Below are 12,082 nucleotides of genomic sequence, written 5' to 3' on the forward strand. Positions count from 1 at the left end.
CACTGATGTGTTGTGTTGATACTACAAACATTATAGGAGGATTTCTGAAAATGCTCCTTAAATTTTAAACAAACTCACTCTTTGGGAAATTAAACTGATGGAGTATTTCCCAGTAATATCCCAGTAGCACTAGCTTAAATCAGTTTCCATAGGAGAAGCACACTAGGAAATACTAGACTGAGTTTGTTTTCAAAATGCTTAATAGTGCTCAATGCATGAGCAACGCCAGGAATGCACCAGAACCAAGTTTTGAACCATTCACAGTTTAATAAATGTTACATTTTAAATGGTTGTTATTGAAATGGTAGCTATAGTCTTCACATAGAATGAATTTTCCATTTTGTGGGGGGAAAAAATCTACTTCATTAGAGCTGTATAACACAAACCCCAGCTCCAAAAGCTTACAACTGAAAATGGCTTAGTATCATATGATCAGAAGTAGTTATGCAAGGAGAGGACTTCAGCTCAAGGAAAGAAGTTGTAGACATGGGCCAGATGATTTCTACCTTGCAATAGGGCAGGTGTCTCCACATGAAAGGGCAGAGAAGTTTCCATTTGCATCAAAAACCATAAAAACATGCCTTGGGAAGGAATGGCACAGAAAACCAAGCAGCAGCCAAGGATCAGATCAGTCAGACATCCATCACAAATTACTTCAGTGTACTTGATGGCTCTCTGGTGCACTACTTTTTTTCAAGTTTCCTCTGCCTTTGTAGTTTGATCAATCTTAAGATCTCCTAGAAAACAAGCACGAGATGTTGCTGCTGTAAACCACAATCAGGCACCAGAGTGGTGACGTGGGGGAATTTGCTGTCATTATTTGATCTCCAAAGATTTTCAATACTGCTTTGCAGTGGCAATAATTTGCATTCTTATTGAGATGAATTAAGATCATCATGTTGTATCATAAGAGACTCCATTAATACAAAGCAGCTTTGGAGCTTTATCAGTGACATTCATTGTCCCCAAAAGCCAACATCCTTGCACTAAAAAGCTTTTAATGTTGTTACCTTTCTATGGCATGAACACAACAAATCCTTTCTCTAGTTTCCCTATGAATTATAAACTATTTCATGTACATTTTGCTCAGCATATATTGGAAGCACAAGTGCTGTGTCAATACTGCCCTTGTACTGCTCCTGGCTTCATATCCAGACATAACACAGTGCATTAACACACTCCACTGGATTTAGTTTTACAGCTGAGCAGTGAAAAGATAACCATTTATAAAAGTTGATATGATGCTGGATCCATTTGGACCAGATATAGATGCTTTGTGTGATGGGGAACAGGAGACTTTCCCTCTACCCCCACACACTGTTATTTTGACTTGGGAACATGATATACTTTTAAATACACTCTCTTCAAGTAGTGCGGTGGAGAAATTTCCTCTCTAAAAAGCAGGAAGCTATTTTTCAAAGACTACCTTTTAATTTTGAAAGAGACTGCATTCAAGCCAGAAGATCAGCTACCAATATTTTTTAAGTGATCTAAAGCATGACAAGCTTAGCCAGCAATAGAAAACCCATACAATCTATCCACTATTGTCTGAGGGTTAATATAGTTATACCAAGCCTATTACTTCTGAGCCTCCTAATGAAAAATGTTCTATTTAACAAAGTGAACATCAACATCCTGAAGAGGTTCTTCTGCTATCTGTCTTCCACCTTTAATTTTAATTAAGAAAACAAATGGACAGTAAATTTGAAGCAAAGAATCAACATTAATCTCTAAATCAAAACGATTTACATTGAGATTACAATTAATCATATGCATGAAATATCTTATTTAATAGGGTGATGCCCTCAGTTACTTTGTTTAATCACTAAAACAATTCAATTTCCAAAATTAGAAATTGGAACCATTCCAAACATAACCCATTAAGATTATCAATCCAGCAAGAACAGTACACTGAACCTCTGAAAAATAAACTCTTCAAAACTTTTTATTCCTATACTGAAGAATGTAAAGTGGGCCCAGACAGAGTGAACCTCAATTAAAAACAGGGAGGTGTAATGCAACATCTAAACAAGGAGGTGACCCCAGGACATTTGCCCTTAAACTTGCTCGCGACATTACTCAATCCCCATTCAAATAAAGGCCACTAGGCCAGATTTTACCCTTGGATAAACAAATTTACTTCACAAAATTACTGGATTTACCTCCAGTTACAATGAGCATGGGTTTGGTTTATTAAAAAATGCAAGATTTTGCCAGCATCCTGAATAAACAGCAGAGAGGGCACAACCTTAGCTTTGCAGTTGGGATCAGCAGCTGTCACATGGGACACTGCACAGAGATCAGGTCTTGGCCCAGGTGCACACACAGGCTGTCACCAAAACGTACCAGGGTACACCAGTGATGGCTTCTACAGCTGGCTAAGCCTTTTATTCAGGTTAAACATTTTAAAATGTCTCTTCAGCCACCTTATTCAAACAGGATTCCCACCAATGATGTTCACAGCCTCCTGTCCTGATGGAGAATCACACATCCCTCACAACAATCTCCCCCTGTCCTCACAAACAGGTGGAGGAAGGATATGAGCAGGCAAACTAAAGCAGCCAGCTTTGATTTAGCCTGGCCATAATATTTCAACCAGCACATCAAGACATGGCTGGAGCACTTCATAGAAACACGAATTTACACACACATACACGTTTTTTCCTCCAGCCAAATGCCATAAGTCTTGAGACGCTGCCTCAGCAAGATTAACACAAGACTATTCATTATGTGATCAATAAGCCTGTCCTCTCAGGGGCTCTTTTCTTCTTGCCCCACTTAGCTTTCCACTCTGTGGCAGGGTGGATTTATTTAAAGGATAAAAGTCCTCTTAACTGAAGACTGCCCAATGATTTCTGTTCTCATCTTGTATTTTAGCACTATGTCTCCAAAATTTAAGACAAAAAAGGAGCAGAGAATCAAGAAGAAACTGGGTCATAGTGCTCTGGACACCCCAAAGTGTGTTTGTATGTCTCCGTGTCACATCTTAATAGAGAAGAGCAGTCACAATCTGCTTTCTTACTTAAATGACACTTCTCGTCAAAAAATTCATTTTTCAAGTGGATTTTCCTCGCTTCGCACGCTCAGAGTCACCCTGCCAGCAGAGGAGAACAAGTCCTTCTGGCTCCCTGCCCCCTCCACATGCCAAATCTCCTCTGGTAGCACCTCAGCTACCTTCTTTTCTCCCTCACACAGCTCCAGCCTTTCCCTGCTCTGCAAATCCCCCAGAAGAGCCAGAAAAGCAAAAAGCAGCCTGAGCTCCAAAGCCAGAGCTGGCACTGAGACCCACCCCAGCACATGCCCACCTTCACACAGACCCTGCTATGAGACACCATGGCCAGGAACAATCCCAGTCACAAAAGACAATGAAATTCATTGTTCCTCTTCAAACCATCAGCCCAGAAGGGGTGGACAATGCCCCTCCATCTTCCCATCCTCAGGAAAACACAAGTTTGCCCATTAGAGCAAGGCTCTTCATCCTAAAATCTTCTTGAGGTAAAAGTGTACTTTTATATCACACTTCTCTCTCTGGCAGTTCATTTTGGGAAGGCAACACATGCCATGTGGCTGGTTAGGGAACAATCCTAACTCTAACCCTTATTTGTCATTTGCTAAAAAGCATTGTTTTGCTACCTCCAGGGCTACTATAGGCTTGCACTTGCCTGGATTGCTGATGTGTGTGGAGGAAGTATCTGCAGTTAATGCTAAAATGGGACAAGCTACTGGAGAGGGGACCATTTTATTTCATAAATACATAAATAAAATAAGTTCTTCTCAGCTTGTCTTCTTGACATATTAACTCCCGTGTTGCCTTCAGGCAGGAAATAAAGAATATTAACCAACAAATCAAGTAAACACATCTTGTGTACTGCTTTAGGAGTGCAATCTGATAATGGGTTTCCTAAATAATTCTCCCTTTTGCTGATGCCAAACCAAAAGAAGGATAGATACAGCAGCGGCCCATCTCACCTCTTCTGAGCAGGCACAGGGACTGAAAGGGACTTGGGAGCAAAGTACTGGGCTGCTCTGTTCCATAAAACCCAGGGTTAAAAATTCAATAGGCTAACACAAACCTCTGAAACCAAGGGTCGTGACAACAGGGTGACACTTGATGAACCTGGCTGCTGTTCCAGCAGGAGCACTTGTCCTTCCCAGAAATCCCCCTGGAAGCTGTGCCAGCCGCGGCTCCTCGGGGTAAGGACAAGGCCTCTGAGCCCGTGCTCAGCTGGAGGAGACCCAGCCAGCCACCGCCACCCCACACAGGTTCCCCACAGGGCTGGGGAGGCCTGACTGACCCCATTGATGGGGAAATGGAACACCTCGTGCTGGGGGAACCCGATCCTTCTCGCTGGCAGCACAGGCCGAACCTGCGGCAGCGCCGATGCTGAGGGGAGAGTGATTAATGGAGAAGAATTGATCCTCCCAGTCCTTGTAAGGCAGCCAACTGCTGCCTCAGACAAAGAGGGCTATGTGGAATGCTACCAGGCAGCCACTCAAATCATGCCACAGCTTATAATGCCTCCCCATACCTTCCCCTTTCCTCTTTAACAGCTACTTATGCGTTAAACAACCTCTTTTTCTACACGTTTTGAAGACTGACAGCGGAAAAACATCCCTGAGGTGCAGCAAGCCTTACCCACCCAGCTGCCCCTAGATCATGTCCCACTTTTTCTCAGAAACAAGGCCATGAAAGGTTTTCAGAAAAATTCAGAGGAGACCAGGCCAAAGAAACCCTTCCGAAGAATAGAGACAGACAGAGGGAGGTTTTGTGGCACTTCCTTGTCGAGACAGCCAACAGGTAAGGAAGGAACAGGAGGGAGGATGTGCAGAGCTTTCAGGGCTGAAGTATGCTTTGTCAAAACCCAGCTTGGACTAGACAAAATGAAGTATTATTGCTGCCTTTTGGCACCATGAATCACATCCCCGAATCCTTGAATAATTTTTATTTTTAATCTTGATAATTTTTTTCTTTCCCCCCTGAATTAATTCCATGGCAGGAGGGTAGCATCAATCCCTCCGTGAAGGGCAGGAGCACACCTCTCCTTCAGGTTCGACCCTCAAATCTCATTAATTGCAGCAGCATCCTCAGGGCCCGATGTTTGCACACGACGTTCCCGAAAGGAGACAGGAGGGAGAGGAGATGAGCGCACCCCACACGAACAGACGGCTGACTGCTCCATCTGGCTCCCTTCCACCCTCTCCCTCAGAGTCCCCAGGGCAAAGCTCTGCTAACAAAAAGGGGCTTCGCAAATACCACGCCAGGCAAGCACGGTAGCACACGCAGCTTTTGGCATCTGTTTATCATTAAAGATAACCTCACCTGGACGGCTGGGGAAATGGCCCACCTGCTTTTTAAAGATAGGTTTCATCTCTTCTCTCACAGCAATCTGCCTGTGCTGAGTGATGCTTTAAAAATATACCAAGACACGGTGCTAACACTGAAGCATTTCCTTACCCAGCCGGGCAGGGATAAGATCTGCATCGCACAAAAGGCCAACATATGGTGCTGATAGCTCCCTGATTATGTCAACATTTATTAGTTAAGTAAAAATCACCAGCCTTCTTTAAAGGAAGGAACCCAGATGCCTGCAATTAATATTTCTCCACTCCACCGAAGAAACTGTAATGCAATTCCTAATGTCTCTACTTGAGAAGGCTCAAAACTCGCAAATTATGTCATTAGAAACTGCAACGGGGTAACGAGAGGTTCGGTATAATGTATTTTCATTAGCCGAGGCTAATTGGAGCCAAATGAGTAAAACAATGCAGTGAGAGCAAAGCAATAGAAATCCTTGGGTCTTTAGGAGCCGAAATAAATGAGGGTAATCAGCGGTGTATGCAGCATACAGCATGTTCAATTAATACAAATGGCAGAGCACACACGGGAGCTGGTGGGCAGCAGGCGTCTCGTTGTGGTGTGTGAGCACCAGCAGGATGGCAGCCTGAGACAGGGACAATGCTCGGGTCTGAGGGACACCCAAAACAACAGGATTAGGGGGTGAAAACCACCACCCCTGAGCAGGGAAAGCAGCAGGGATCTGGGGAGGAGATGGAGAAAGGGGAGGAGACAGACACCTGTTTGAGGGACACCCAAAAAAACAGAAGTAGGGTTGAAAATCCCCACAAACTACCACAAAATGGATCTCTGAGCAGGGAAAGCAGCATGGACCTCAGGAGGAGATGGAAAATGGGAGGAGACAGACACCTGTTTGAAGGACACCCAAAGAACACAGGATTGGGGGTTAAAATACCAAAAAATGCCAGGGGAGGAGAAGCTGAGTGGATAAACCAGCACAGACCATCAGAGGAGATGGAAAAAGGAGAGGAGATGGCTGCCTATGGAAGTGACACCCAAAAATCAGGACTGGGGGGGGTTAAAACCCCCAAAAATCACCACAGGAGGGAAATCTGAGCAGGGAAAGCAGCACAGACCTTGGGACGAGATGGAAAAGGGGAGGAGATGGCCGCCTGTCACTTTAGAGGAAAGGCAGTAGTGGCAGCTCTACCCTTGGCAGCTCCAACACTTACCACCTGCACACACAGATATTTTGTGGGGGTGGATTCTCTGATCCATCCTCCTCCTCCTCCATCTTTTCATCACGTCAGTTTAATTGTTATAGTAACCACAGTAAATTGATTTTGCAATTTAGCTTTCAGACCCTTCTGAAATGAGAACAACCAACCTTGTCTTTTGCTTCAATCTTCTTCTCAATAAGATCAAGGCTGCTGTCCCTCAATTTTCTCTTCTTTTAGAAGTGAGAATAATGATGAGCTCCCTCTTCAGCATTTGCTTCTGGTCCAATCTGTGGCAGAGCAAGAAATTTATTTTTTTTTAATTCCCACTAGGCAAATCCCCTTTTAAAAAATATTCTCCTTTGGGACTTAAGGATTTAGAGATGTTATTTTGTAGCTCAAAAGTCACAAAATGCTTATGCTTCTCCAAGTTACTGGCATTTTTATGCAACTCTTGATACATATTTTTTTTGCCTTTCCCAAAGAGGGAATGCCAATAAATCTATTATTGTTCTCCAAATACAAAGCTAAGAGCCTCACATACCTGTAAACACTGAATTTTACTGTACAAATCCTACTGAAATTAAGCAAATTATATGAAAGCTTAGTGAGCTATCCATCACTCACAGCCACAGATCCTCTGCCTCTTTTTCATATTCTGGAAAACAATAATAAGGTTCTGCATCCATTAATAAAATTGCAATTTCATGACCAAGTCTGTACTGACTAACCTTGTCTTTCATCACTTCCCATCAATAAATGTGACTGTGACTTAAGCACTGTATGACAAACATGTTTGCAATCAAAGACTAATTTTATCTTAAAGCAATTAATTCATTTTTGTGTTAGCATTTGGTACACGGGTTTAGATGGGGGGATGGTCTTAATTCCAAGATTCCCCTCCCTCCTTATTCTCTCCCAGAAAAAAAAAAAAAAGAGCTTTCACACTGAAGAAATCTGAGGGAAAAGACAGAAGTTAAATACTAGGAAGGTCAAAAAGCTTTATCATTGTGAAAATGAAGATGAGGCAGCATTTCCTGTTGTGCTCTACTACATTGATTGTGTCCGAAGATTAGGACAGCAAATTACAAAGGAGCTGTCCATGAAATACATCCAGAATTTAAAAAATATCCAAACATATAAGATGGCACACCAGTAGTAGTTTAGGAAATAATTAAATAGAGAAGCAAAGAGTTAAAGCAATTATACATCCTAAGTTCTGCAAAATTACTGATGAGCAGCTGAACATTCATATCCATGAGCTGTTAAAACATGCTCCAAGTTCCTAAAGTTTGCCTAGACATTTTTCTCTCAGCTTGGCTTGTTGGTCCCAGAAATCCACTGATGTATATCAAATTAAAAGACCAAAGATTTCCTACTACAAAATCAAACAGCTCTAATCCTGCAACAAATTTTTAAAGAGGCCTGAGGCTGCATCATCCTTTAAAACCCAAGTAGAGGTCAACTTCAGACCCTGCTAATGCCAAATCCAGAATAAATACATGAAATTCAGTGGGGGAAAAAAAGAAAAAAAAGCTGAAAAAAAATTCATCCAAATTTAACAGGCAGCAATTTTTGCTATTATTTTATTTATTCTGCACCAGACCAATTGTGCTGTAAGACATTAATTTTTTCCAGTTCTGTGTAAGTGAAATAGAATGAGTTATAAAGCAGACCATGCAAATGACCTGAAATAAATGAAACTGCAGGTCTGGACTGACCAAGATTGTTGGCAGTACAGATGGATAATGATCAGCTCCTTGTGTTCCTTACACATGCTACAAAAGAAGTTTGACTTAGGTTTAAATCATCTTTTTCAGAGAAAAAAGCATTCCAGGGATATTTCCCTGTGAAATACCAGAGAGAATAAAAGTAGATTACTGATGTCCATGCAATTTTTTTTCAATTTCTAAAGTTCTGCTCCCTTCCTCCCTCAGTGATATATGACAAGGAGAAAGAAAGAATATACAGATCCAAGAGAAGATTCACTAACTGTTTTTAAACATAGAGAAGAATCTGTGGGGATAGGACAAAAGCCACAACACTTATCTGAGATTAAATCCTGATTCCTCTTGAGACAGTGGGGAAACCTTCAAGAAGTCTATAGATTTACCTCTTCTTCCTTAATATATTCCTCCCTCCATTTTTATGTAACTAAACATTAAAAAAGTTAAAAGAAAAAAAAAATCCTGAAGCATTCCTGTAAAAGAGCCCTCCCCAAAAGAAAAAAATACTCAAATAGTATTTCCCTCAAAATAGCATGAACACGTAAAGCAACAGTTAAAAATGCCTGTGTGAATACTCTATTGTGGAGAAACTCTGGTGGCATTTATTTCCATTTTAGAAATTAATCAGGATGAGCATTTCTATTAATAAATATATATTTTGAGGTAAGAATAATTTTCTAGAAGATGGCAGGAAAAACACAAGTCTAAAGGTGTTATTGCCAAGCACAGAATCCAAACCACCTTCCCATCTAAATCCTACAGATTTTGATATTTTAGCAGTGTTTTGCTTCCACATAAAAGAGTGGGAGAAAGGACAGGAGGGTGGTCAGTGAGAAGCTGCACATTTTTCAGCACATAGTTGTAAACACATGATATTAAAATATCTCAGTTGAGTCCCTACTAGGAAAGTCCTAAAGGATCTGCTGAAACTCAGGAGCCAGGTAGATTTCAGCTCCAGGAAGCCACAGAAGCAACTAGCACAAACAGAACACAAACAAATTCAGGTTTTCCAGACAAACAGAACTTGCTGAAGAATCTGTTTTCCCACATGACAGGGAAAAGTGTGTTCTGTGTAAAACTTGGTTGAGCTTTCACTATATAGGTCAGAGTATGTAGGGCAGGCAACCTGTGGGACACCAGAGGTGCCACTACACAGTCTACCTGTGAAAGTGAAACTCATTTTTCCAGCAGCCAGCCCATCCCAAAGGTTTCTCTGATAGATTGCTTAGGTTAAGCTCCTGCACCCAAACTCACCTTAATATTTGTGTTTGGGCATCAGTGCCCAAATGCTCCCTGTTTCCCACCAGCCCAGCATCCTTAGTTTTGTCCTTGCCCTATATTGTCTTTGGAATGGAGAGATGAGAAAATAGTGGCTTTCATAGACAATAACAGAAGAAGGCACAATAATTGAAAATTACTCTCTCAGGCTTGGATAGCAGCCATAGAAACAAGAGCTAGCCCAGTGACCTTCCCATCCATAGTAACTAGAACAGAGATCTTGTATTACTATTTTGTTCCTCGAAAAAAATAAAGCTCAAAACATTACTGCTAAACCCACAGAGCCTTGTGTCACTGTAAAACAGAAGAGCATTTTATGCTACATTTTTCAACATCAACACTTCAAGGGGACAAAACCATCCATGAGCACCTCCACTGCACCACAGGCAGACAGAGAAACGCACTGGACACTTCCCAGTTTTATCTCACAGCCAAATAAAATGAAGATGGTTCAGCTGATGTCTACTGGCCAGACCCAGCTGAGGGCTCCCCTCTGCAGCACAGACTGAGCAGATTAGCAGGGCACCAGTGAGTGTTTCTCTGCAGATGCTCTTTATTTGCTGAGCAGGAGCTGCAGCAGGGAAGGCCTTTCTGCCATGACAGGATATCTCGGGCTTTTGGGACTCCTCACATGCCCTTCTTTGCCAGTAGACACAGAGAACTGAGGGCTGTTCCCTAGCAAGGAGGCTTAGGGGGCTCCCAACACCCTTATTCTGGTCATGACTCAAGAGTCCTGCATCCATTATTTTCAAAGAGGAATATTTACTCTCCACTCCCTGAAAATTACACCAACACTTCACCTTTACACATGCCAAAAGAAAAACAGCTCTGCCACAACCCTTCTGAACACTATGTTATCCACAGTTCATTGTTTTGCTTTGACATATTTAGGATTTTCCCGCAGAGAACCAAGGTTTCTTCAGGGACGGGGGGGAGAACCTCAATCACCAGGATATCCCAAACACACATCTTTCCTTTCACAGCTCCTTGGAATCAGACAAGGAAGCAGTGCTGCTGGCATCACAGGCATGAAGAAAGCATGAACAGAAAGTCACAGACAGGAACAAAGGCTGAGGTTTTTTCTCCCCTTGTTGCCACTGAAGTGCTGATGAAGGTGCACATCATTCCCGTGCTTTAAACATTAAAGTAGCAAGTAAGGGACAGTGTGGTTCCTAACTGCCCTGTCAGCATGCAAGTTTCAACTCTGATTTCTCTCTTAAAACAAGAAATGATTCTCTGTCCTGCCCGTGTTTAAAAAGGAGATTGATTTGTCCTTGAGCAATACCACTTGTAATTACAGTTAGTCAGAGAGTAGATAAACGAGGGTGTGGGAGCAGGAGAGAGAAGAGAGCACCAGGACTTTTTGAAGACACTTATCAGAGGCCAGGAAGAAGGCACTGAGGTTTTTCAGTCACCACCTATGGTAAAGCACTAACACAGAGGCTATATTCATTTCCAAAAAAGGCAGATAACCAAAAAGATACCTCACACTCACAAATTAACACTAAATAATTTCAAAATACCTTAGCTCAGGCCCACAAGCCTGCCAGACAGAGAGAACAAAAGCTGCTACAGCTGTTGATTATCAGGTCTCTTCTGAGAGAACTTTCACCATGACCAGGACCAAGGTAGCAAGGAGTAACTCTATCCCTCCATCTGACACCATCACTGACTTAATTTCTGCTGCAATACCTCACCACAAACAAACACTAGTTCTAAAAATGACCAAACAGGCTCTTTCTAGCAGTAATCTCTCTCTCCCTGGCCATCACTGCTACTATCATTGCCAGATACCAGACCCAGCTGGACACCTGAAACACAGACTGTGCTCACACCAGCTCACACAGACTGTGGGAGAGGCCATCAGGCCACACAAAAATGTTCTCATCACCTGCTCTTTGCCCCAATCTCTATATTTAATTCACACAAACCACATGAGATGAGATTTTTGTACCATCTGAAGCAAGATGTACCATGAAGCAGGGTTGTTCCAGGGTTCTCGCAATGCTCTTTCTCTTTGTTATTCCATCTGATATTGCTACAAAACACTACAGAAATGAGAGAGGAACTGTAACCAACCTTCTCTGCACCAGGACAAGAAGCACACAAGGGTCAACCAGAGTGTCCTTCTGCTGGGGGAAGAGCTCACTCCACTCAAGGGAATCATCTAAAAGTTTCTCAAAGTAAAATCCCCTTCTACTCCAGAAAAGAGGAAAAGCCTCCTTTGCTGCCTAATTTTCATATTGCACTCCCATCAGCCCTGGCTATTGATAAGTCTTCTGTGATTAACCCCCCATGATTCATGAACCAGGATACTCCACAAAACAACGATTAGTAGATTAGCATATACAGATGACTGTGCCACCTCAGCAGCATTTTACAAACCTTAACTAATCAGGATTTCTTAAACTCCCTTCACCTGGCTCTCACCTGGCTCCCTTCTAGCTCTTTCCCCTCCTCTTGCTTGCTTGCAAGCAGGGAAGCTCCTTTCTCTCCCAGCTGTTAAAAATCTGTATTCTGCCCTACCCACACCTTACTTGCTCCCTCATCTTCTCTTTTCCTCT

Source organism: Poecile atricapillus, chromosome 1 (genome assembly GCF_030490865.1).
Source record: "Poecile atricapillus isolate bPoeAtr1 chromosome 1, bPoeAtr1.hap1, whole genome shotgun sequence".
Taxonomy (NCBI): domain Eukaryota; kingdom Metazoa; phylum Chordata; class Aves; order Passeriformes; family Paridae; genus Poecile; species Poecile atricapillus.